Source organism: Cucurbita pepo, chromosome 20, assembly GCF_057944985.1.
Source record: "Cucurbita pepo subsp. pepo isolate OVF chromosome 20, ASM5794498v1, whole genome shotgun sequence".
NCBI lineage: Eukaryota > Viridiplantae > Streptophyta > Magnoliopsida > Cucurbitales > Cucurbitaceae > Cucurbita > Cucurbita pepo.
The window spans coordinates 14034243-14060094 of NC_141817.1; positions in this window are offsets into that span (position 1 = coordinate 14034243).

Sequence of the window (25852 nt, forward strand, 5' to 3'; positions counted from 1 at the left end):
TTTTTCTTCCATATTTTAAGCTTAGGACAATCTTTAGTGGATATGGTATGATACTAAAACGAGAAAACAACTTTTCAGATCGAGTTAACGACCCTGTCCCAATGGGCAAAAAAGTTCCTATGTTAACACCTATGGATTTTGAGTGAAAAATGGCCCGGAAGCGAAAGTGAAAAAAATTCGTATTTTAACCATTTATATGTGTAAGACTCTTAAACTTGAGCGTTTCCTTACAGATTCGTCGAAAAACATCGAAAGAAACAAAGGTTTTTCACATAGTCATTCGGGTGCCTCCACGAGGGTCTTTTCGTAAGGGTTGAGGTTGTGAAGTCTTTTCGACACGAGTAAATGTATTTTTTCTTCCATATTCTAAGATTAGGACAATCTTTAGTTGATATGGTATGATACTAAAACGAGAAAACAACTTTTCAGATCGAGTTAACGACCCTGTCTCAATGGGCAAAAAAGTTCCTATGTTAACACCTATGGATTTTGAGTGAAAAATGGCCCGGAAATGAAAGGGAAAAAATTCGTATTTTAACCATTTATATGTGTAAGACTCTTAAACTTGAGGGTTTCCTTACAGATTCGTCAAAAAACATCGAAAGAAATAAAGGTTTTTCACATAGTCATTCGGGTGCCTCCACGAGGGTCTTTTCGTAAGGGTTGAGGTTGTGAAGTCTTTTCGACACGAGTAAATGTATTTTTTCTTCCATATTTTAAGCTTAGGACAATCTTTAGTGGATATGGTATGATACTAAAACGAGAAAACAACTTTTCAGATCGAGTTAACGACCCTGTCCCAATGGGCAAAAAAGTTCCTATGTTAACACCTATGGATTTTGAGTGAAAAATGGCCGGGAAGCGAAAGGGAAAAAATTCGTATTTTAACCATTTATATGTGTAAGACCCTTAAACTTGAGCGTTTCCTTACAGATTCGTCGAAAAACATCGAAAGAAATAAAGGTTTTTCACATAGTCATTCGGGTGCCTCCACGAGGGTCTTTTCGTAAGGGTTGAGGTTGTGAAGTCTTTTCGACACGAGTAAATGTATTTTTTCTTCCATATTTTAAGCTTAGGACAATCTTTAGTGGATATGGTATGATACTAAAACGAGAAAACAACTTTTCAGATCGAGTTAACGACCCTGTCCCAATGGGCAAAAAAGTTCCTATGTTAACACCTATGGATTTTGAGTGAAAAATGGCCCGGAAGCGAAAGGGAAAAAAATTCGTATTTTAACCATTTATATGTGTAAGACTCTTAAACTTGAGGGTTTCCTTACAGATTCGTCGAAAAACATCGAAAGAAATAAAGGTTTTTCACATAGTCATTCGGGTGCCTCCACGAGGGTCTTTTCGTAAGGGTTGAGGTTGTGAAGTCTTTTCGACACGAGTAAATGTATTTTTTCTTCTATATTCTAAGATTAGGACAATCTTTAGTTGATATGGTATGATACTAAAACGAGAAAACAACTTTTCAGATCGAGTTAACGACCCTGTCCCAATGGGCAAAAAAGTTCCTATGTTAACACCTATGGATTTTGAGTGAAAAATGGCCCGGAAGCGAAAGGGAAAAAATTCGTATTTTAACCATTTATATGTGTAAGACCCTTAAACTTGAGCGTTTCCTTACAGATTCGTCGAAAAACATCGAAAGAAATAAAGGTTTTTCACATAGTCATTCGGGTGCCTCCACGAGGGTCTTTTCGTAAGGGTTGAGGTTGTGAAGTCTTTTCGACACGAGTAAATGTATTTTTTCTTCCATATTTTAAGCTTAGGACAATCTTTAGTGGATATGGTATGATACTAAAACGAGAAAACAACTTTTCAGATCGAGTTAACGACCCTGTCCCAATGGGCAAAAAAGTTCCTATGTTAACACCTATGGATTTTGAGTGAAAAATGGCCCGGAAGCGAAAGGGAAAAAAATTCGTATTTTAACCATTTATATGTGTAACACTCTTAAACTTGTGCGTTTCCTTACAGATTCGTCGAAAAACATCGAAAGAAATAAAGGTTTTTCACATAGTCATTCGGGTGCCTCCACGAGGGTCTTTTCGTAAGGGTTGAGGTTGTGAAGTCTTTTCGACACGAGTAAATGTATTTTTTCTTCCATATTCTAAGATTAGGACAATCTTTAGTTGATATGGTATGATACTAAAACGAGAAAACAACTTTTCAGATCGAGTTAACGACCCTGTCCCAATGGGCAAAAAAGTTCCTATGTTAACACCTATGGATTTTGAGTGAAAAATGGCCCGGAAGCGAAAGGGAAAAAATTCGTATTTTAACCATTTATATGTGTAAGACTCTTAAACTTGAGCGTTTCCTTACAGATTCGTCGAAAAACATCGAAAGAAATAAAGGTTTTCACATAGTCATTCGGGTGCCTCCACGAGGGTCTTTTCGTAAGGGTTGAGGTTGTGAAGTCTTTTCGACACGAGTAAATGTATTTTTTCTTCCATATTTTAAGCTTAGGACAATCTTTAGTGGATATGGTATGATACTAAAACGAGAAAACAACTTTTCAGATCGAGTTAACGACCCTGTCTCAATGGGCAAAAAAGTTCCTATGTTAACACCTATGGATTTTGAGTGAAAAATGGCCCGGAAGCGAAAGGGAAAAAAATTCGTATTTTAACCATTTATATGTGTAAGACTCTTAAACTTGAGGGTTTCCTTACAGATTCGTCGAAAAACATCGAAAGAAATAAAGGTTTTTCACAAAGTCATTCGGGTGCCTCCACGAGGGTCTTTTCGTAAGGGTTGAGGTTGTGAAGTCTTTTCGACACGAGTAAATGTATTTTTTCTTCCATATTTTAAGCTTAGGACAATCTTTAGTGGATATGGTATGATACTAAAACGAGAAAACAACTTTTAAGATCGAGTTAACGACCCTGTCCCAATGGGCAAAAAAGTTCCTATGTTAACACCTATGGATTTTGAGTGAAAAATGGCCCGGAAGCGAAAGGGAAAAAATTCGTATTTTAACCATTTATATGTGTAAGACCCTTAAACTTGAGCGTTTCCTTACAGATTCGTCGAAAAACATCGAAAGAAATAAAGGTTTTTCACATAGTCATTCGGGTGCCTCCACGAGGGTCTTTTCGTAAGGGTTGAGGTTGTGAAGTCTTTTCGACACGAGTAAATGTATTTTTTCTTCCATATTTTAAGCTTAGGACAATCTTTAGTGGATATGGTATGATACTAAAACGAGAAAACAACTTTTCAGATCGAGTTAACGACCCTGTCCCAATGGGCAAAAAAGTTCCTATGTTAACACCTATGGATTTTGAGTGAAAAATGGCCCGGAAGCGAAAGTGAAAAAAATTCGTATTTTAACCATTTATATGTGTAAGACTCTTAAACTTGAGCGTTTCCTTACAGATTCGTCGAAAAACATCGAAAGAAACAAAGGTTTTTCACATAGTCATTCGGGTGCCTCCACGAGGGTCTTTTCGTAAGGGTTGAGGTTGTGAAGTCTTTTCGACACGAGTAAATGTATTTTTTCTTCCATATTCTAAGATTAGGACAATCTTTAGTTGATATGGTATGATACTAAAACGAGAAAACAACTTTTCAGATCGAGTTAACGACCCTGTCTCAATGGGCAAAAAAGTTCCTATGTTAACACCTATGGATTTTGAGTGAAAAATGGCCCGGAAATGAAAGGGAAAAAATTCGTATTTTAACCATTTATATGTGTAAGACTCTTAAACTTGAGGGTTTCCTTACAGATTCGTCGAAAAACATCGAAAGAAATAAAGGTTTTTCACATAGTCATTCGGGTGCCTCCACGAGGGTCTTTTCGTAAGGGTTGAGGTTGTGAAGTCTTTTCGACACGAGTAAATGTATTTTTTCTTCCATATTTTAAGCTTAGGACAATCTTTAGTGGATATGGTATGATACTAAAATGAGAAAACAAATTTTCAGATCGAGTTAACGACCCTGTCCCAATGGGCAAAAAAGTTCCTATGTTAACACCTATGGATTTTGAGTGAAAAATGGCCCGGAAGCGAAAGTGAAAAAAATTCGTATTTTAACCATTTATATGTGTAAGACTCTTAAACTTGAGCGTTTCCTTACAGATTCGTCGAAAAACATCGAAAGAAACAAAGGTTTTTCACATAGTCATTCGGGTGCCTCCACGAGGGTCTATTCGTAAGGGTTGAGGTTGTGAAGTATTTTCGACACGAGTAAATGTATTTTTTCTTCCATATTCTAAGATTAGGACAATCTTTAGTTGATATGGTATGATACTAAAACGAGAAAACAACTTTTCAGATCGAGTTAACGACCCTGTCCCAATGGGCAAAAAAGTTCCTATGTTAACACCTATGGATTTTGAGTGAAAAATGGCCCGGAAGCGAAAGGGAAAAAATTCGTATTTTAACCATTTATATGTGTAAGACTCTTAAACTTGAGCGTTTCCTTACAGATTCGTCGAAAAACATCGAAAGAAATAAAGGTTTTCACATAGTCATTCGGGTGCCTCCACGAGGGTCTTTTCGTAAGGGTTGAGGTTGTGAAGTCTTTTCGACACGAGTAAATGTATTTTTTCTTCCATATTTTAAGCTTAGGACAATCTTTAGTGGATATGGTATGATACTAAAACGAGAAAACAACTTTTCAGATCGAGTTAACGACCCTGTCTCAATGGGCAAAAAAGTTCCTATGTTAACACCTATGGATTTTGAGTGAAAAATGGCCCGGAAGCGAAAGGGAAAAAAATTCGTATTTTAACCATTTATATGTGTAAGACTCTTAAACTTGAGGGTTTCCTTACAGATTCGTCGAAAAACATCGAAAGAAATAAAGGTTTTTCACAAAGTCATTCGGGTGCCTCCACGAGGGTCTTTTCGTAAGGGTTGAGGTTGTGAAGTCTTTTCGACACGAGTAAATGTATTTTTTCTTCCATATTTTAAGCTTAGGACAATCTTTAGTGGATATGGTATGATACTAAAACGAGAAAACAACTTTTAAGATCGAGTTAACGACCCTGTCCCAATGGGCAAAAAAGTTCCTATGTTAACACCTATGGATTTTGAGTGAAAAATGGCCCGGAAGCGAAAGGGAAAAAATTCGTATTTTAACCATTTATATGTGTAAGACCCTTAAACTTGAGCGTTTCCTTACAGATTCGTCGAAAAACATCGAAAGAAATAAAGGTTTTTCACATAGTCATTCGGGTGCCTCCACGAGGGTCTTTTCGTAAGGGTTGAGGTTGTGAAGTCTTTTCGACACGAGTAAATGTATTTTTTCTTCCATATTTTAAGCTTAGGACAATCTTTAGTGGATATGGTATGATACTAAAACGAGAAAACAACTTTTCAGATCGAGTTAACGACCCTGTCCCAATGGGCAAAAAAGTTCCTATGTTAACACCTATGGATTTTGAGTGAAAAATGGCCCGGAAGCGAAAGTGAAAAAAATTCGTATTTTAACCATTTATATGTGTAAGACTCTTAAACTTGAGCGTTTCCTTACAGATTCGTCGAAAAACATCGAAAGAAACAAAGGTTTTTCACATAGTCATTCGGGTGCCTCCACGAGGGTCTTTTCGTAAGGGTTGAGGTTGTGAAGTCTTTTCGACACGAGTAAATGTATTTTTTCTTCCATATTCTAAGATTAGGACAATCTTTAGTTGATATGGTATGATACTAAAACGAGAAAACAACTTTTCAGATCGAGTTAACGACCCTGTCTCAATGGGCAAAAAAGTTCCTATGTTAACACCTATGGATTTTGAGTGAAAAATGGCCCGGAAATGAAAGGGAAAAAATTCGTATTTTAACCATTTATATGTGTAAGACTCTTAAACTTGAGGGTTTCCTTACAGATTCGTCGAAAAACATCGAAAGAAATAAAGGTTTTTCACATAGTCATTCGGGTGCCTCCACGAGGGTCTTTTCGTAAGGGTTGAGGTTGTGAAGTCTTTTCGACACGAGTAAATGTATTTTTTCTTCCATATTTTAAGCTTAGGACAATCTTTAGTGGATATGGTATGATACTAAAATGAGAAAACAAATTTTCAGATCGAGTTAACGACCCTGTCCCAATGGGCAAAAAAGTTCCTATGTTAACACCTATGGATTTTGAGTGAAAAATGGCCCGGAAGCGAAAGTGAAAAAAATTCGTATTTTAACCATTTATATGTGTAAGACTCTTAAACTTGAGCGTTTCCTTACAGATTCGTCGAAAAACATCGAAAGAAACAAAGGTTTTTCACATAGTCATTCGGGTGCCTCCACGAGGGTCTATTCGTAAGGGTTGAGGTTGTGAAGTATTTTCGACACGAGTAAATGTATTTTTTCTTCCATATTCTAAGATTAGGACAATCTTTAGTTGATATGGTATGATACTAAAACGAGAAAACAACTTTTCAGATCGAGTTAACGACCCTGTCCCAATGGGCAAAAAAGTTCCTATGTTAACACCTATGGATTTTGAGTGAAAAATGGCCCGGAAGCGAAAGGGAAAAAATTCGTATTTTAACCATTTATATGTGTAAGACCCTTAAACTTGAGCGTTTCCTTACAGATTCGTCGAAAAACATCGAAAGAAATAAAGGTTTTTCACATAGTCATTCGGGTGCCTCCACGAGGGTCTTTTCGTAAGGGTTGAGGTTGTGAAGTCTTTTCGACACGAGTAAATGTATTTTTTCTTCCATATTTTAAGCTTAGGACAATCTTTAGTGGATATGGTATGATACTAAAACGAGAAAACAACTTTTCAGATCGAGTTAACGACCCTGTCCCAATGGGCAAAAAAGTTCCTATGTTAACACCTATGGATTTTGAGTGAAAAATGGCCCGGAAGCGAAAGTGAAAAAAATTCGTATTTTAACCATTTATATGTGTAAGACTCTTAAACTTGAGCGTTTCCTTACAGATTCGTCGAAAAACATCGAAAGAAACAAAGGTTTTTCACATAGTCATTCGGGTGCCTCCACGAGGGTCTTTTCGTAAGGGTTGAGGTTGTGAAGTCTTTTCGACACGAGTAAATGTATTTTTTCTTCCATATTCTAAGATTAGGACAATCTTTAGTTGATATGGTATGATACTAAAACGAGAAAACAACTTTTCAGATCGAGTTAACGACCCTGTCTCAATGGGCAAAAAAGTTCCTATGTTAACACCTATGGATTTTGAGTGAAAAATGGCCCGGAAATGAAAGGGAAAAAATTCGTATTTTAACCATTTATATGTGTAAGACTCTTAAACTTGAGCGTTTCCTTACAGATTCGTCGAAAAACATCGAAAGAAATAAAGGTTTTTCACATAGTCATTCGGGTGCCTCCACGAGGGTCTTTTCGTAAGGGTTGAGGTTGTGAAGTCTTTTCGACACGAGTAAATGTATTTTTTCTTCCATATTTTAAGCTTAGGACAATCTTTAGTGGATATGGTATGATACTAAAACGAGAAAACAAATTTTTCAGATCGAGTTAACGACCCTGTCCCAATGGGCAAAAAAGTTCCTATGTTAACACCTATGGATTTTGAGTGAAAAATGGCCCGGAAGCGAAAGTGAAAAAAATTCGTATTTTAACCATTTATATGTGTAAGACTCTTAAACTTGAGCGTTTCCTTACAGATTCGTCGAAAAACATCGAAAGAAACAAAGGTTTTTCACATAGTCATTCGGGTGCCTCCACGAGGGTCTTTTCGTAAGGGTTGAGGTTGTGAAGTCTTTTCGACACGAGTAAATGTATTTTTTCTTCCATATTCTAAGATTAGGAAAATCTTTAGTTGATATGGTATGATACTAAAACGAGAAAACAACTTTTCAGATCGAGTTAACGACCCTGTCTCAATGGGCAAAAAAGTTCCTATGTTAACACCTATGGATTTTGAGTGAAAAATGGCCCGGAAGCAAAAGGGAAAAAAATTCGTATTTTCACCATTTATATGTGTAAGACTCTTAAACTTGAGGGTTTCCTTACAGATTCGTCGAAAAACATCGAAAGAAATAAAGGTTTTTCACATAGTCATTCGGGTGCCTCCACGAGGGTCTTTTCGTAAGGGTTGAGGTTGTGAAGTCTTTTCGACACGAGTAAATGTATTTTTTCTTCCATATTTTAAGCTTAGGACAATCTTTAGTTGATATGGTATGATACTAAAACGAGAAAACAACTTTTCAGATCGAGTTAACGACCCTGTCTCAATGGGCAAAAAAGTTCCTATGTTAACACCTATGGATTTTGAGTGAAAAATGGCCCGGAAGCGAAAGTGAAAAAAATTCGTATTTTAACCATTTATATGTGTAAGACTCTTAAACTTGAGCGTTTCCTTACAGATTCGTCGAAAAACATCGAAAGAAACAAAGGTTTTTCACATAGTCATTCGGGTGCCTCCACGAGGGTCTTTTCGTAAGGGTTGAGGTTGTGAAGTCTTTTCGACACGAGTAAATGTATTTTTTCTTCCATATTCTAAGATTAGGAAAATCTTTAGTTGATATGGTATGATACTAAAACGAGAAAACAACTTTTCAGATCGAGTTAACGACCCTGTCTCAATGGGCAAAAAAGTTCCTATGTTAACACCTATGGATTTTGAGTGAAAAATGGCCCTGAAGCAAAAGGGAAAAAAATTCGTATTTTCACCATTTATATGTGTAAGACTCTTAAACTTGAGGGTTTCCTTACAGATTCGTCGAAAAACATCGAAAGAAATAAAGGTTTTTCACATAGTCATTCGGGTGCCTCCACGAGGGTCTTTTCGTAAGGGTTGAGGTTGTGAAGTCTTTTCGACACGAGTAAATGTATTTTTTCTTCCATATTTTAAGCTTAGGACAATCTTTAGTGGATATGGTATGATACTAAAACGAGAAAACAACTTTTCAGATCGAGTTAACGACCCTGTCCCAATGGGCAAAAAAGTTCCTATGTTAACACCTATGGATTTTGAGTGAAAAATGGCCCGGAAGCGAAAGGGAAAAAATTCGTATTTTAACCATTTATATGTGTAAGACCCTTAAACTTGAGCGTTTCCTTACAGATTCGTCGAAAAACATCGAAAGAAATAAAGGTTTTTCACATAGTCATTCGGGTGCCTCCACTAGGGTCTTTTCGTAAGGGTTGAGGTTGTGAAGTCTTTTCGACACGAGTAAATGTATTTTTTCTTCCATATTTTAAGCTTAGGACAATCTTTAGTGGATATGGTATGATACTAAAACGAGAAAACAACTTTTCAGATCGAGTTAACGACCCTGTCCCAATGGGCAAAAAAGTTCCTATGTTAACACCTATGGATTTTGAGTGAAAAATGGCCCGGAAGCGAAAGTGAAAAAAATTCGTATTTTAACCATTTATATGTGTAAGACTCTTAAACTTGAGCGTTTCCTTACAGATTCGTCGAAAAACATCGAAAGAAACAAAGGTTTTTCACATAGTCATTCGGGTGCCTCCACGAGGGTCTTTTCGTAAGGGTTGAGGTTGTGAAGTCTTTTCGACACGAGTAAATGTATTTTTTCTTCCATATTCTAAGATTAGGACAATCTTTAGTGGATATGGTATGATACTAAAACGACAAAACAACTTTTCAGATCGAGTTAACGACCCTGTCCCAATGGGCAAAAAAGTTCCTATGTTAACACCTATGGATTTTGAGTGAAAAATGGCCCGGAAGCGAAAGTGAAAAAAATTTGTATTTTAACCATTTATATGTGTAAGACTCTTAAACTTGAGCGTTTCCTTACAGATTCGTCGAAAAACATCGAAAGAAATAAAGGTTTTTCACATAGTCATTCGGGTGCCTCCACGAGGGTCTTTTCGTAAGGGTTGAGGTTGTGAAGTCTTTTCGACACGAGTAAATGTATTTTTTCTTCCATATTCTAAGATTAGGACAATCTTTAGTGGATATGGTATGATACTAAAACGACAAAACAACTTTTCAGATCGAGTTAACGACCCTGTCCCAATGGGCAAAAAAGTTCCTATGTTAACACCTATGGATTTTGAGTGAAAAATGGCCCGGAAGCGAAAGTGAAAAAAATTTGTATTTTAACCATTTATATGTGTAAGACTCTTAAACTTGAGCGTTTCCTTACAGATTCGTCGAAAAACATCGAAAGAAACAAAGGTTTTTCACATAGTCATTCGGGTGCCTCCACGAGGGTCTTTTCGTAAGGGTTGAGGTTGTGAAGTCTTTTCGACACGAGTAAATGTATTTTTTCTTCCATATTCTAAGATTAGGACAATCTTTAGTGGATATGGTATGATACTAAAACGACAAAACAACTTTTCAGATCGAGTTAACGACCCTGTCCCAATGGGCAAAAAAGTTCCTATGTTAACACCTATGGATTTTGAGTGAAAAATGGCCCGGAAGCGAAAGGGAAAAAATTCGTATTTTAACCATTTATATGTGTAAGACCCTTAAACTTGAGCGTTTCCTTACAGATTCGTCGAAAAACATCGAAAGAAATAAAGGTTTTTCACATAGTCATTCGGGTGCCTCCACGAGGGTCTTTTCGTAAGGGTTGAGGTTGTGAAGTCTTTTCGACACGAGTAAATGTATTTTTTCTTCCATATTCTAAGATTAGGAAAATCTTTAGTTGATATGGTATGATACTAAAACGAGAAAACAACTTTTCAGATCGAGTTAACGACCCTGTCTCAATGGGCAAAAAAGTTCCTATGTTAACACCTATGGATTTTGAGTGAAAAATGGCCCTGAAGCAAAAGGGAAAAAAATTCGTATTTTCACCATTTATATGTGTAAGACTCTTAAACTTGAGGGTTTCCTTACAGATTCGTCGAAAAACATCGAAAGAAATAAAGGTTTTTCACATAGTCATTCGGGTGCCTCCACGAGGGTCTTTTCGTAAGGGTTGAGGTTGTGAAGTCTTTTCGACACGAGTAAATGTATTTTTTCTTCCATATTCTAAGATTAGGACAATCTTTAGTTGATATGGTATGATACTAAAACGAGAAAACAACTTTTCAGATCGAGTTAACGACCCTGTCTCAATGGGCAAAAAAGTTCCTATGTTAACACCTATGGATTTTGAGTGAAAAAAGGCCCGGAAGCGAAAGGGAAAAAAATTCGTATTTTAACCATTTATATGTGTAAGACTCTTAAACTTGAGGGTTTCCTTACAGATTCGTCGAAAAACATCGAAAGAAATAAAGGTTTTTCACATAGTCATTCGGGTGCCTCCACGAGGGTCTTTTCGTAAGGGTTGAGGTTGTGAAGTCTTTTCGACACGAGTAAATGTATTTTTTCTTCCATATTTTAAGCTTAGGACAATCTTTAGTGGATATGGTATGATACTAAAACGAGAAAACAAATTTTCAGATCGAGTTAACGACCCTGTCCCAATGGGCAAAAAAGTTCCTATGTTAACACCTATGGATTTTGAGTGAAAAATGGCCCGGAAGCGAAAGTGAAAAAAATTCGTATTTTAACCATTTATATGTGTAAGACTCTTAAACTTGAGCGTTTCCTTACAGATTCGTCGAAAAACATCGAAAGAAACAAAGGTTTTTCACATAGTCATTCGGGTGCCTCCACGAGGGTCTTTTCGTAAGGGTTGAGGTTGTGAAGTCTTTTCGACACGAGTAAATGTATTTTTTCTTCCATATTCTAAGATTAGGAAAATCTTTAGTTGATATGGTATGATACTAAAACGAGAAAACAACTTTTCAGATCGAGTTAACGACCCTGTCTCAATGGGCAAAAAAGTTCCTATGTTAACACCTATGGATTTTGAGTGAAAAATGGCCCGGAAGCGAAAGGGAAAAAAATTCGTATTTTAACCATTTATATGTGTAAGACTCTTAAACTTGAGGGTTTCCTTACAGATTCGTCGGAAAACATCGAAAGAAATAAAGGTTTTTCACATAGTCATTCGGGTGCCTCCACGAGGGTCTTTTCGTAAGGGTTGAGGTTGTGAAGTCTTTTCGACACGAGTAAATGTATTTTTTCTTCCATATTTTAAGCTTAGGACAATCTTTAGTGGATATGGTATGATACTAAAACGAGAAAACAAATTTTCAGATCGAGTTAACGACCCTGTCCCAATGGGCAAAAAAGTTCCTATGTTAACACCTATGGATTTTGAGTGAAAAATGGCCCGGAAGCGAAAGTGAAAAAAATTCGTATTTTAACCATTTATATGTGTAAGACTCTTAAACTTGAGGGTTTCCTTACAGATTCGTCGAAAAACATCGAAAGAAATAAAGGTTTTTCACATAGTCATTCGGGTGCCTCCACGAGGGTCTTTTCGTAAGGGTTGAGGTTGTGAAGTCTTTTCGACACGAGTAAATGTATTTTTTCTTCCATATTTTAAGCTTAGGACAATCTTTAGTGGATATGGTATGATACTAAAACGAGAAAACAAATTTTCAGATCGAGTTAACGACCCTGTCCCAATGGGCAAAAAAGTTCCTATGTTAACACCTATGGATTTTGAGTGAAAAATGGCCCGGAAGCGAAAGTGAAAAAAATTCGTATTTTAACCATTTATATGTGTAAGACTCTTAAACTTGAGCGTTTCCTTACAGATTCGTCGAAAAACATCGAAAGAAACAAAGGTTTTTCACATAGTCATTCGGGTGCCTCCACGAGGGTCTTTTCGTAAGGGTTGAGGTTGTGAAGTCTTTTCGACACGAGTAAATGTATTTTTTCTTCCATATTCTAAGATTAGGACAATCTTTAGTTGATATGGTATGATACTAAAACGAGAAAACAACTTTTCAGATCGAGTTAACGACCCTGTCTCAATGGGCAAAAAAGTTCCTATGTTAACACCTATGGATTTTGAGTGAAAAAAGGCCCGGAAGCGAAAGGGAAAAAAATTCGTATTTTAACCATTTATATGTGTAAGACTCTTAAACTTGAGGGTTTCCTTACAGATTCGTCGAAAAACATCGAAAGAAATAAAGGTTTTTCACATAGTCATTCGGGTGCCTCCACGAGGGTCTTTTCGTAAGGGTTGAGGTTGTGAAGTCTTTTCGACACGAGTAAATGTATTTTTTCTTCCATATTTTAAGCTTAGGACAATCTTTAGTGGATATGGTATGATACTAAAACGAGAAAACAAATTTTCAGATCGAGTTAACGACCCTGTCCCAATGGGCAAAAAAGTTCCTATGTTAACACCTATGGATTTTGAGTGAAAAATGGCCCGGAAGCGAAAGTGAAAAAAATTCGTATTTTAACCATTTATATGTGTAAGACTCTTAAACTTGAGCGTTTCCTTACAGATTCGTCGAAAAACATCGAAAGAAACAAAGGTTTTTCACATAGTCATTCGGGTGCCTCCACGAGGGTCTTTTCGTAAGGGTTGAGGTTGTGAAGTCTTTTCGACACGAGTAAATGTATTTTTTCTTCCATATTCTAAGATTAGGAAAATCTTTAGTTGATATGGTATGATACTAAAACGAGAAAACAACTTTTCAGATCGAGTTAACGACCCTGTCTCAATGGGCAAAAAAGTTCCTATGTTAACACCTATGGATTTTGAGTGAAAAATGGCCCGGAAGCGAAAGGGAAAAAAATTCGTATTTTAACCATTTATATGTGTAAGACTCTTAAACTTGAGGGTTTCCTTACAGATTCGTCGGAAAACATCGAAAGAAATAAAGGTTTTTCACATAGTCATTCGGGTGCCTCCACGAGGGTCTTTTCGTAAGGGTTGAGGTTGTGAAGTCTTTTCGACACGAGTAAATGTATTTTTTCTTCCATATTTTAAGCTTAGGACAATCTTTAGTGGATATGGTATGATACTAAAACGAGAAAACAAATTTTCAGATCGAGTTAACGACCCTGTCCCAATGGGCAAAAAAGTTCCTATGTTAACACCTATGGATTTTGAGTGAAAAATGGCCCGGAAGCGAAAGTGAAAAAAATTCGTATTTTAACCATTTATATGTGTAAGACTCTTAAACTTGAGGGTTTCCTTACAGATTCGTCGAAAAACATCGAAAGAAATAAAGGTTTTTCACATAGTCATTCGGGTGCCTCCACGAGGGTCTTTTCGTAAGGGTTGAGGTTGTGAAGTCTTTTCGACACGAGTAAATGTATTTTTTCTTCCATATTTTAAGCTTAGGACAATCTTTAGTGGATATGGTATGATACTAAAACGAGAAAACAAATTTTCAGATCGAGTTAACGACCCTGTCCCAATGGGCAAAAAAGTTCCTATGTTAACACCTATGGATTTTGAGTGAAAAATGGCCCGGAAGCGAAAGTGAAAAAAATTCGTATTTTAACCATTTATATGTGTAAGACTCTTAAACTTGAGCGTTTCCTTACAGATTCGTCGAAAAACATCGAAAGAAACAAAGGTTTTTCACATAGTCATTCGGGTGCCTCCACGAGGGTCTTTTCGTAAGGGTTGAGGTTGTGAAGTCTTTTCGACACGAGTAAATGTATTTTTTCTTCCATATTCTAAGATTAGGAAAATCTTTAGTTGATATGGTATGATACTAAAACGAGAAAACAACTTTTCAGATCGAGTTAACGACCCTGTCTCAATGGGCAAAAAAGTTCCTATGTTAACACCTATGGATTTTGATTGAAAAATGGCCCGGAAGCAAAAGGGAAAAAAATTCGTATTTTCACCATTTATATGTGTAAGACTCTTAAACTTGAGGGTTTCCTTACAGATTCGTCGAAAAACATCGAAAGAAATAAAGGTTTTTCACATAGTCATTCGGGTGCCTCCACGAGGGTCTTTTCGTAAGGGTTGAGGTTGTGAAGTCTTTTCGACACGAGTAAATGTATTTTTTCTTCCATATTTTAAGCTTAGGACAATCTTTAGTGGATATGGTATGATACTAAAACGAGAAAACAACTTTTCAGATCGAGTTAACGACCCTGTCCCAATGGGCAAAAAAGTTCCTATGTTAACACCTATGGATTTTGAGTGAAAAATGGCCCGGAAGCGAAAGTGAAAAAAATTCGTATTTTAACCATTTATATGTGTAAGACTCTTAAACTTGAGCGTTTCCTTCCAGATTCGTCGAAAAACATCGAAAGAAACAAAGGTTTTTCACATAGTCATTCGGGTGCCTCCACGAGGGTCTATTCGTAAGGGTTGAGGTTGTGAAGTATTTTCGACACGAGTAAATGTATTTTTTCTTCCATATTCTAAGATTAGGACAATCTTTAGTTGATATGGTATGATACTAAAATGAGAAAACAACTTTTCAGATCGAGTTAACGACCCTGTCTCAATGGGCAAAAAAGTTCCTATGTTAACACCAATGGATTTTGAGTGAAAAATGGCCCGGAAGCGAAAGGGAAAAAATTCGTATTTTAACCATTTATATGTGTAACACTCTTAAACTTGAGCGTTTCCTTACAGATTCGTTGAAAAACATCGAAAGAAATAAAGGTTTTTCACATAGTCATTCGGGTGCCTCCACGAGGGTCTTTTCGTAAGGGTTGAGGTTGTGAAGTCTTTTCGACACGAGTAAATGTATTTTTTCTTCCATATTCTAAGATTAGGACAATCTTTAGTGGATATGGTATGATACTAAAACGAGAAAACAACTTTTCAGATCGAGTTAACGACCCTGTCCCAATGGGCAAAAAAGTTCCTATGTTAACACCTATGGATTTTGAGTGAAAAATGGCCCGGAAGCGAAAGTGAAAAAAATTCGTATTTTAACCATTTATATGTGTAAGACTCTTAAACTTGAGCGTTTCCTTACAGATTCGTCGAAAAACATCGAAAGAAACAAAGGTTTTTCACATAGTCATTCGGGTGCCTCCACGAGGGTCTTTTCGTAAGGGTTGAGGTTGTGAAGTCTTTTCGACACGAGTAAATGTATTTTTCTTCCATATTCTAAGATTAGGAAAATCTTTAGTTGATATGGTATGATACTAAAACGAGAAAACAACTTTTCAGATCGAGTTAACGACCCTGTCTCAATGGGCAAAAAAGTTCCTATGTTAACACCTATGGATTTTGAGTGAAAAATGGCCCGGAAGCAAAAGGGAAAAAAATTCGTATTTTCACCATTTATATGTGTAAGACTCTTAAACTTGAGGGTTTCCTTATAGATTCGTCGAAAAACATCGAAAGAAATAAAGGTTTTTCACATAGTCATTCGGGTGCCTCCACGAGGGTCTTTTCGTAAGGGTTGAGGTTGTGAAGTCTTTTCGACACGAGTAAATGTATTTTTTCTTCCATATTTTAAGCTTAGGACAATCTTTAGTGGATATGGTATGATACTAAAACGAGAAAACAACTTTTCAGATCGAGTTAACGACCCTGTCCCAATGGGCAAAAAAGTTCCTATGTTAACACCTATGGATTTTGAGTGAAAAATGGCCCGGAAGCGAAAGGGAAAAAATTCGTATTTTAACCATTTATATGTGTAACACTCTTAAACTTGAGCATTTCCTTACAGATTCGTCGAAAAACATCGAAAGAAATAAAGGTTTTTCACATAGTCATTCGGGTGCCTCCACGAGGGTCTTTTCGTAAGGGTTGAGGTTGTGAAGTCTTTTCGACACGAGTAAATGTATTTTTTCTTCCATATTTTAAGCTTAGGACAATCTTTAGTGGATATGGTATGATACTAAAACGAGAAAACAACTTTTCAGATCGAGTTAACGACCCTGTCCCAATGGGCAAAAAAGTTCCTATGTTAACACCTATGGATTTTGAGTGAAAAATGGCCCGGAAGCGAAAGTGAAAAAAATTCGTATTTTAACCATTTATATGTGTAAGACTCTTAAACTTGAGCGTTTCCTTACAGATTCGTCGAAAAACATCGAAAGAAACAAAGGTTTTTCACATAGTCATTCGGGTGCCTCCACGAGGGTCTATTCGTAAGGGTTGAGGTTGTGAAGTATTTTCGACACGAGTAAATGTATTTTTTCTTCCATATTCTAAGATTAGGACAATCTTTAGTTGATATGGTATGATACTAAAATGAGAAAACAACTTTTCAGATCGAGTTAACGACCCTGTCTCAATGGGCAAAAAAGTTCCTATGTTAACACCAATGGATTTTGAGTGAAAAATGGCCCGGAAGCGAAAGGGAAAAAATTCGTATTTTAACCATTTATATGTGTAACACTCTTAAACTTGAGCGTTTCCTTACAGATTCGTCGAAAAACATCGAAAGAAATAAAGGTTTTTCACATAGTCATTCGGGTGCCTCCACGAGGGTCTTTTCGTAAGGGTTGAGGTTGTGAAGTCTTTTCGACACGAGTAAATGTATTTTTTCTTCCATATTCTAAGATTAGGACAATCTTTAGTTGATATGGTATGATACTAAACCGAGAAAACAACTTTTCAGATCGAGTTAACGACCCTGTCTCAATGGGCAAAAAAGTTCCTATGTTAACACCTATGGATTTTGAGTGAAAAATGGCCCGGAAGCGAAAGGGAAAAAAATTCGTATTTTAACCATTTATATGTGTAAGACTCTTAAACTTGAGGGTTTCCTTACAGATTCGTCGAAAAACATCGAAAGAAATAAAGGTTTTTCACATAGTCATTCGGGTGCCTCCACGAGGGTCTTTTCGTAAGGGTTGAGGTTGTGAAGTCTTTTCGACACGAGTAAATGTATTTTTTCTTCCATATTCTAAGATTAGGACAATCTTTAGTTGATATGGTATGATACTAAAATGAGAAAACAACTTTTCAGATCGAGTTAACGACCCTGTCTCAATGGGCAAAAAAGTTCCTATGTTAACACCAATGGATTTTGAGTGAAAAATGGCCCGGAAGCGAAAGGGAAAAAATTCGTATTTTAACCATTTATATGTGTAACACTCTTAAACTTGAGCGTTTCCTTACAGATTCGTCGAAAAACATCGAAAGAAATAAAGGTTTTTCACATAGTCATTCGGGTGCCTCCACGAGGGTCTTTTCGTAAGGGTTGAGGTTGTGAAGTCTTTTCGACACGAGTAAATGTATTTTTTCTTCCATATTTTAAGATTAGGACAATCTTTAGTGGATATGGTATGATACTAAAACGAGAAAACAACTTTTCAGATCGAGTTAACGACCCTGTCTCAATGGGCAAAAAAGTTCCTATGTTAACACCTATGGATTTTGAGTGAAAAATGGCCCGGAAGCAAAAGGGAAAAAAATTCGTATTTTCACCATTTATATGTGTTAGACTCTTAAACTTGAGGGTTTCCTTACAGATTCGTCGAAAAACATCGAAAGAAATAAAGGTTTTTCACATAGTCATTCGGGTGCCTCCACGAGGGTCTTTTCGTAAGGGTTGAGGTTGTGAAGTCTTTTCGACACGAGTAAATGTATTTTTTATTCCATATTTTAAGCTTAGGACAATCTTTAGTGGATATGGTATGATACTAAAACGAGAAAACAACTTTTCAGATCGAGTTAACGACCCTGTCCCAATGGGCAAAAAAGTTCCTATGTTAACACCTATGGATTTTGAGTGAAAAATGGCCCGGAAGCGAAAGGGAAAAAATTCGTATTTTAACCATTTATATGTGTAACACTCTTAAACTTGAGCGTTTCCTTACAGATTCGTCGAAAAACATCGAAAGAAATAAAGGTTTTTCACATAGTCATTCGGGTGCCTCCACGAGGGTCTTTTCGTAAGGGTTGAGGTTGTGAAGTCTTTTCGACACGAGTAAATGTATTTTTTCTTCCATATTTTAAGCTTAGGACAATCTTTAGTGGATATGGTATGATACTAAAACGAGAAAACAACTTTTCAGATCGAGTTAACGACCCTGTCCCAATGGGCAAAAAAGTTCCTATGTTAACACCTATGGATTTTGAGTGAAAAATGGCCCGGAAGCGAAAGGGGAAAAAATTCGTATTTTAACCATTTATATGTGTAAGACTCTTAAACTTGAGCGTTTCCTTACAGATTCGTCGAAAAACATCGAAAGAAACAAAGGTTTTTCACATAGTCATTCGGGTGCCTCCACGAGGGTCTTTTCGTAAGGGTTGAGGTTGTGAAGTCTTTTCGACACGAGTAAATGTATTTTTTCTTCCATATTCTAAGATTAGGACAATCTTTAGTTGATATGGTATGATACTAAACCGAGAAAACAACTTTTCAGATCGAGTTAACGACCCTGTCTCAATGGGCAAAAAAGTTCCTATGTTAACACCTATGGATTTTGAGTGAAAAATGGCCCGGAAGCGAAAGTGAAAAAAATTCGTATTTTAACCATTTATATGTGTAAGACTCTTAAACTTGAGCGTTTCCTTACAGATTCGTCGAAAAACATCGAAAGAAACAAAGGTTTTTCACATAGTCATTCGGGTGCCTCCACGAGGGTCTTTTCGTAAGGGTTGAGGTTGTGAAGTCTTTTCGACACGAGTAAATGTATTTTTTCTTCCATATTCTAAGATTAGGACAATCTTTAGTTGATATGGTATGATACTAAACCGAGAAAACAACTTTTCAGATCGAGTTAACGACCCTGTCTCAATGGGCAAAAAAGTTCCTATGTTAACACCTATGGATTTTGAGTGAAAAATGGCCCGGAAGCGAAAGGGAAAAAAATTCGTATTTTAACCATTTATATGTGTAAGACTCTTAAACTTGAGGGTTTCCTTACAGATTCGTCGAAAAACATCGAAAGAAATAAAGGTTTTTCACATAGTCATTCGGGTGCCTCCACGAGGGTCTTTTCGTAAGGGTTGAGGTTGTGAAGTCTTTTCGACACGAGTAAATGTATTTTTTCTTCCATATTCTAAGATTAGGACAATCTTTAGTTGATATGGTATGATACTAAAATGAGAAAACAACTTTTCAGATCGAGTTAACGACCCTGTCTCAATGGGCAAAAAAGTTCCTATGTTAACACCAATGGATTTTGAGTGAAAAATGGCCCGGAAGCGAAAGGGAAAAAATTCGTATTTTAACCATTTATATGTGTAACACTCTTAAACTTGAGCGTTTCCTTACAGATTCGTCGAAAAACATCGAAAGAAATAAAGGTTTTTCACATAGTCATTCGGGTGCCTCCACGAGGGTCTTTTCGTAAGGATTGAGGTTGTGAAGTCTTTTCGACACGAGTAAATGTATTTTTTCTTCCATATTCTAAGATTAGGACAATCTTTAGTTGATATGGTATGATACTAAAATGAGAAAACAACTTTTCAGATCGAGTTAACGACCCTGTCTCAATGGGCAAAAAAGTTCCTATGTTAACACCAATGGATTTTGAGTGAAAAATGGCCCGGAAGCGAAAGGGAAAAAATTCGTATTTTAACCATTTATATGTGTAACACTCTTAAACTTGAGCGTTTCCTTACAGATTCGTCGAAAAACATCGAAAGAAATAAAGGTTTTTCACATAGTCATTCGGGTGCCTCCACGAGGGTCTTTTCGTAAGGGTTGAGGTTGTGAAGTCTTTTCGACACGAGTAAATGTATTTTTTCTTCCATATTTTAAGATTAGGACAATCTTTAGTGGATATGGTATGATACTAAAACGAGAAAACAACTTTTCAGATCGAGTTAACGACCCTGTCTCAATGGGCAAAAAAGTTCCTATGTTAACACCTATGGATTTTGAGTGAAAAATGGCCCGGAAGCAAAAGGGAAAAAAATTCGTATTTTCACCATTTATATGTGTTAGACTCTTAAACTTGAGGGTTTCCTTACAGATTCGTCGAAAAACATCGAAAGAAATAAAGGTTTTTCACATAGTCATTCGGGTGCCTCCACGAGGGTCTTTTCGTAAGGGTTGAGGTTGTGAAGTCTTTTCGACACGAGTAAATGTATTTTTTATTCCATATTTTAAGCTTAGGACAATCTTTAGTGGATATGGTATGATACTAAAACGAGAAAACAACTTTTCAGATCGAGTTAACGACCCTGTCCCAATGGGCAAAAAAGTTCCTATGTTAACACCTATGGATTTTGAGTGAAAAATGGCCCGGAAGCGAAAGGGAAAAAATTCGTATTTTAACCATTTATATGTGTAACACTCTTAAACTTGAGCGTTTCCTTACAGATTCGTCGAAAAACATCGAAAGAAATAAAGGTTTTTCACATAGTCATTCGGGTGCCTCCACGAGGGTCTTTTCGTAAGGGTTGAGGTTGTGAAGTCTTTTCGACACGAGTAAATGTATTTTTTCTTCCATATTTTAAGCTTAGGACAATCTTTAGTGGATATGGTATGATACTAAAACGAGAAAACAACTTTTCAGATCGAGTTAACGACCCTGTCCCAATGGGCAAAAAAGTTCCTATGTTAACACCTATGGATTTTGAGTGAAAAATGGCCCGGAAGCGAAAGGGGAAAAAATTCGTATTTTAACCATTTATATGTGTAAGACTCTTAAACTTGAGCGTTTCCTTACAGATTCGTCGAAAAACATCGAAAGAAACAAAGGTTTTTCACATAGTCATTCGGGTGCCTCCACGAGGGTCTTTTCGTAAGGGTTGAGGTTGTGAAGTCTTTTCGACACGAGTAAATGTATTTTTTCTTCCATATTCTAAGATTAGGACAATCTTTAGTTGATATGGTATGATACTAAACCGAGAAAACAACTTTTCAGATCGAGTTAACGACCCTGTCTCAATGGGCAAAAAAGTTCCTATGTTAACACCTATGGATTTTGAGTGAAAAATGGCCCGGAAGCGAAAGTGAAAAAAATTCGTATTTTAACCATTTATATGTGTAAGACTCTTAAACTTGAGCGTTTCCTTACAGATTCGTCGAAAAACATCGAAAGAAACAAAGGTTTTTCACATAGTCATTCGGGTGCCTCCACGAGGGTCTTTTCGTAAGGGTTGAGGTTGTGAAGTCTTTTCGACACGAGTAAATGTATTTTTTCTTCCATATTCTAAGATTAGGACAATCTTTAGTTGATATGGTATGATACTAAACCGAGAAAACAACTTTTCAGATCGAGTTAACGACCCTGTCTCAATGGGCAAAAAAGTTCCTATGTTAACACCTATGGATTTTGAGTGAAAAATGGCCCGGAAATGAAAGTGAAAAAAATTCGTATTTTAACCATTTGTATGTGTAAGACTCTTAAACTTGAGCGTTTCCTTACAGATTCGTCGAAAAACATCGAAAGAAACAAAGGTTTTTCACATAGTCATTCGGGTGCCTCCACGAGGGTCTTTTCGTAAGGATTGAGGTTGTGAAGTCTTTTCGACACGAGTAAATGTATTTTTTCTTCCATATTCTAAGATTAGGACAATCTTTAGTTGATATGGTATGATACTAAAATGAGAAAACAACTTTTCAGATCGAGTTAACGACCCTGTCTCAATGGGCAAAAAAGTTCCTATGTTAACACCAATGGATTTTGAGTGAAAAATGGCCCGGAAGCGAAAGGGAAAAAATTCGTATTTTAACCATTTATATGTGTAACACTCTTAAACTTGAGCGTTTCCTTACAGATTCGTCGAAAAACATCGAAAGAAATAAAGGTTTTTCACATAGTCATTCGGGTGCCTCCACGAGGGTCTTTTCGTAAGGGTTGAGGTTGTGAAGTCTTTTCGACACGAGTAAATGTATTTTTTCTTCCATATTTTAAGATTAGGACAATCTTTAGTGGATATGGTATGATACTAAAACGAGAAAACAACTTTTCAGATCGAGTTAACGACCCTGTCTCAATGGGCAAAAAAGTTCCTATGTTAACACCTATGGATTTTGAGTGAAAAATGGCCCGGAAGCAAAAGGGAAAAAAATTCGTATTTTCACCATTTATATGTGTTAGACTCTTAAACTTGAGGGTTTCCTTACAGATTCGTCGAAAAACATCGAAAGAAATAAAGGTTTTTCACATAGTCATTCGGGTGCCTCCACGAGGGTCTTTTCGTAAGGGTTGAGGTTGTGAAGTCTTTTCGACACGAGTAAATGTATTTTTTATTCCATATTTTAAGCTTAGGACAATCTTTAGTGGATATGGTATGATACTAAAACGAGAAAACAACTTTTCAGATCGAGTTAACGACCCTGTCCCAATGGGCAAAAAAGTTCCTATGTTAACACCTATGGATTTTGAGTGAAAAATGGCCCGGAAGCGAAAGGGAAAAAATTCGTATTTTAACCATTTATATGTGTAACACTCTTAAACTTGAGCGTTTCCTTACAGATTCGTCGAAAAACATCGAAAGAAATAAAGGTTTTTCACATAGTCATTCGGGTGCCTCCACGAGGGTCTTTTCGTAAGGGTTGAGGTTGTGAAGTCTTTTCGACACGAGTAAATGTATTTTTTCTTCCATATTTTAAGCTTAGGACAATCTTTAGTGGATATGGTATGATACTAAAACGAGAAAACAACTTTTCAGATCGAGTTAACGACCCTGTCCCAATGGGCAAAAAAGTTCCTATGTTAACACCTATGGATTTTGAGTGAAAAATGGCCCGGAAGCGAAAGGGGAAAAAATTCGTATTTTAACCATTTATATGTGTAAGACTCTTAAACTTGAGCGTTTCCTTACAGATTCGTCGAAAAACATCGAAAGAAACAAAGGTTTTTCACATAGTCATTCGGGTGCCTCCACGAGGGTCTTTTCGTAAGGGTTGAGGTTGTGAAGTCTTTTCGACACGAGTAAATGTATTTTTTCTTCCATATTCTAAGATTAGGACAATCTTTAGTTGATATGGTATGATACTAAACCGAGAAAACAACTTTTCAGATCGAGTTAACGACCCTGTCTCAATGGGCAAAAAAGTTCCTATGTTAACACCTATGGATTTTGAGTGAAAAATGGCCCGGAAGCGAAAGTGAAAAAAATTCGTATTTTAACCATTTATATGTGTAAGACTCTTAAACTTGAGCGTTTCCTTACAGATTCGTCGAAAAACATCGAAAGAAACAAAGGTTTTTCACATAGTCATTCGGGTGCCTCCACGAGGGTCTTTTCGTAAGGGTTGAGGTTGTGAAGTCTTTTCGACACGAGTAAATGTATTTTTTCTTCCATATTCTAAGATTAGGACAATCTTTAGTTGATATGGTATGATACTAAACCGAGAAAACAACTTTTCAGATCGAGTTAACGACCCTGTCTCAATGGGCAAAAAAGTTCCTATGTTAACACCTATGGATTTTGAGTGAAAAATGGCCCGGAAGCGAAAGGGAAAAAAATTCGTATTTTAACCATTTATATGTGTAAGACTCTTAAACTTGAGGGTTTCCTTACAGATTCGTCGAAAAACATCGAAAGAAATAAAGGTTTTTCACATAGTCATTCGGGTGCCTCCACGAGGGTCTTTTCGTAAGGGTTGAGGTTGTGAAGTCTTTTCGACACGAGTAAATGTATTTTTTCTTCCATATTCTAAGATTAGGACAATCTTTAGTTGATATGGTATGATACTAAAATGAGAAAACAACTTTTCAGATCGAGTTAACGACCCTGTCTCAATGGGCAAAAAAGTTCCTATGTTAACACCAATGGATTTTGAGTGAAAAATGGCCCGGAAGCGAAAGGGAAAAAATTCGTATTTTAACCATTTATATGTGTAACACTCTTAAACTTGAGCGTTTCCTTACAGATTCGTCGAAAAACATCGAAAGAAATAAAGGTTTTTCACATAGTCATTCGGGTGCCTCCACGAGGGTCTTTTCGTAAGGATTGAGGTTGTGAAGTCTTTTCGACACGAGTAAATGTATTTTTTCTTCCATATTCTAAGATTAGGACAATCTTTAGTTGATATGGTATGATACTAAAACGAGAAAACAACTTTTCAGATCGAGTTAACGACCCTGTCTCAATGGGCAAAAAAGTTCCTATGTTAACACCTATGGATTTTGAGTGAAAAATGACCCGGAAGCGAAAGTGACAAAAATTCGTATTTTACCCATTTATATGTGTAAGACTCTTAAACTTGAGCGTTTCCTTACAGATTAGTCGAAAAACATCGAAAGAAACAAAGGTTTTTCACATAGTCATTCGGGTGCCTCCACGAGGGTCTTTTCGTAAGGGTTGAGGTTGTGAAGTCTTTTCGACACGAGTAAATGTATTTTTTCTTCCATATTTTAAGCTTAGGACAATCTTTAGTGGATATGGTATGATACTAAAACGAGAAAACAACTTTTCAGATCGAGTTAACGACCCTGTCCCAATGGGCAAACAAGTTCCTATTTTAACACCTATGGATTTTGAGTGAAAAATGGCCCGGAAGCGAAAGGGAAAAAATTCGTATTTTAACCATTTATATGTGTAAGACTCTTAAACTTGAGCGTTTCCTTATAGATTCGTCGAAAAACATCGAAAGAAACAAAGGTTTTTCACATAGTCATTCGGGTGCCTCCACGAGGGTCTTTTCGTAAGGGTTGAGGTTGTGAAGTCTTTTCGACACGAGTAAATGTATTTTTTCTTCCATATTTTAAGCTTAGGACAATCTTTAGTGGATATGGTATGATACTAAAACGAGAAAACAACTTTTCAGATCGAGTTAACGACCCTGTCCCAATGGGCAAAAAAGTTCCTATGTACCTATGGATTTTGAGTGAAAAATGGCCCGGAAGCGAAAGGGAAAAAATTCGTATTTTAACCATTTATATGTGTAACACTCTTAAACTTGAGCGTTTCCTTACAGATTCGTCAAAAAACATCGAAAGAAATAAAGGTTTTTCACATAGTCATTCGGGTGCCTCCACGAGGGTCTTTTCGTAAGGGTTGAGGTTGTGAAGTCTTTTCGACACGAGTAAATGTATTTTTTCTTCCATATTTTAAGCTTAGGACAATCTTTAGTGGATATGGTATGATACTAAAACGAGAAAACAACTTTTCAGATCGAGTTAACGACCCTGTCCCAATGGGCAAAAAAGTTCCTATGTTAACACCTATGGATTTTGAGTGAAAAATGGCCCGGAAGCGAAAGGGAAAAAATTCGTATTTTAACCATTTATATGTGTAACACTCTTAAACTTGAGCGTTTCCTTACAGATTCGTCGAAAAACATCGAAAGAAATAAA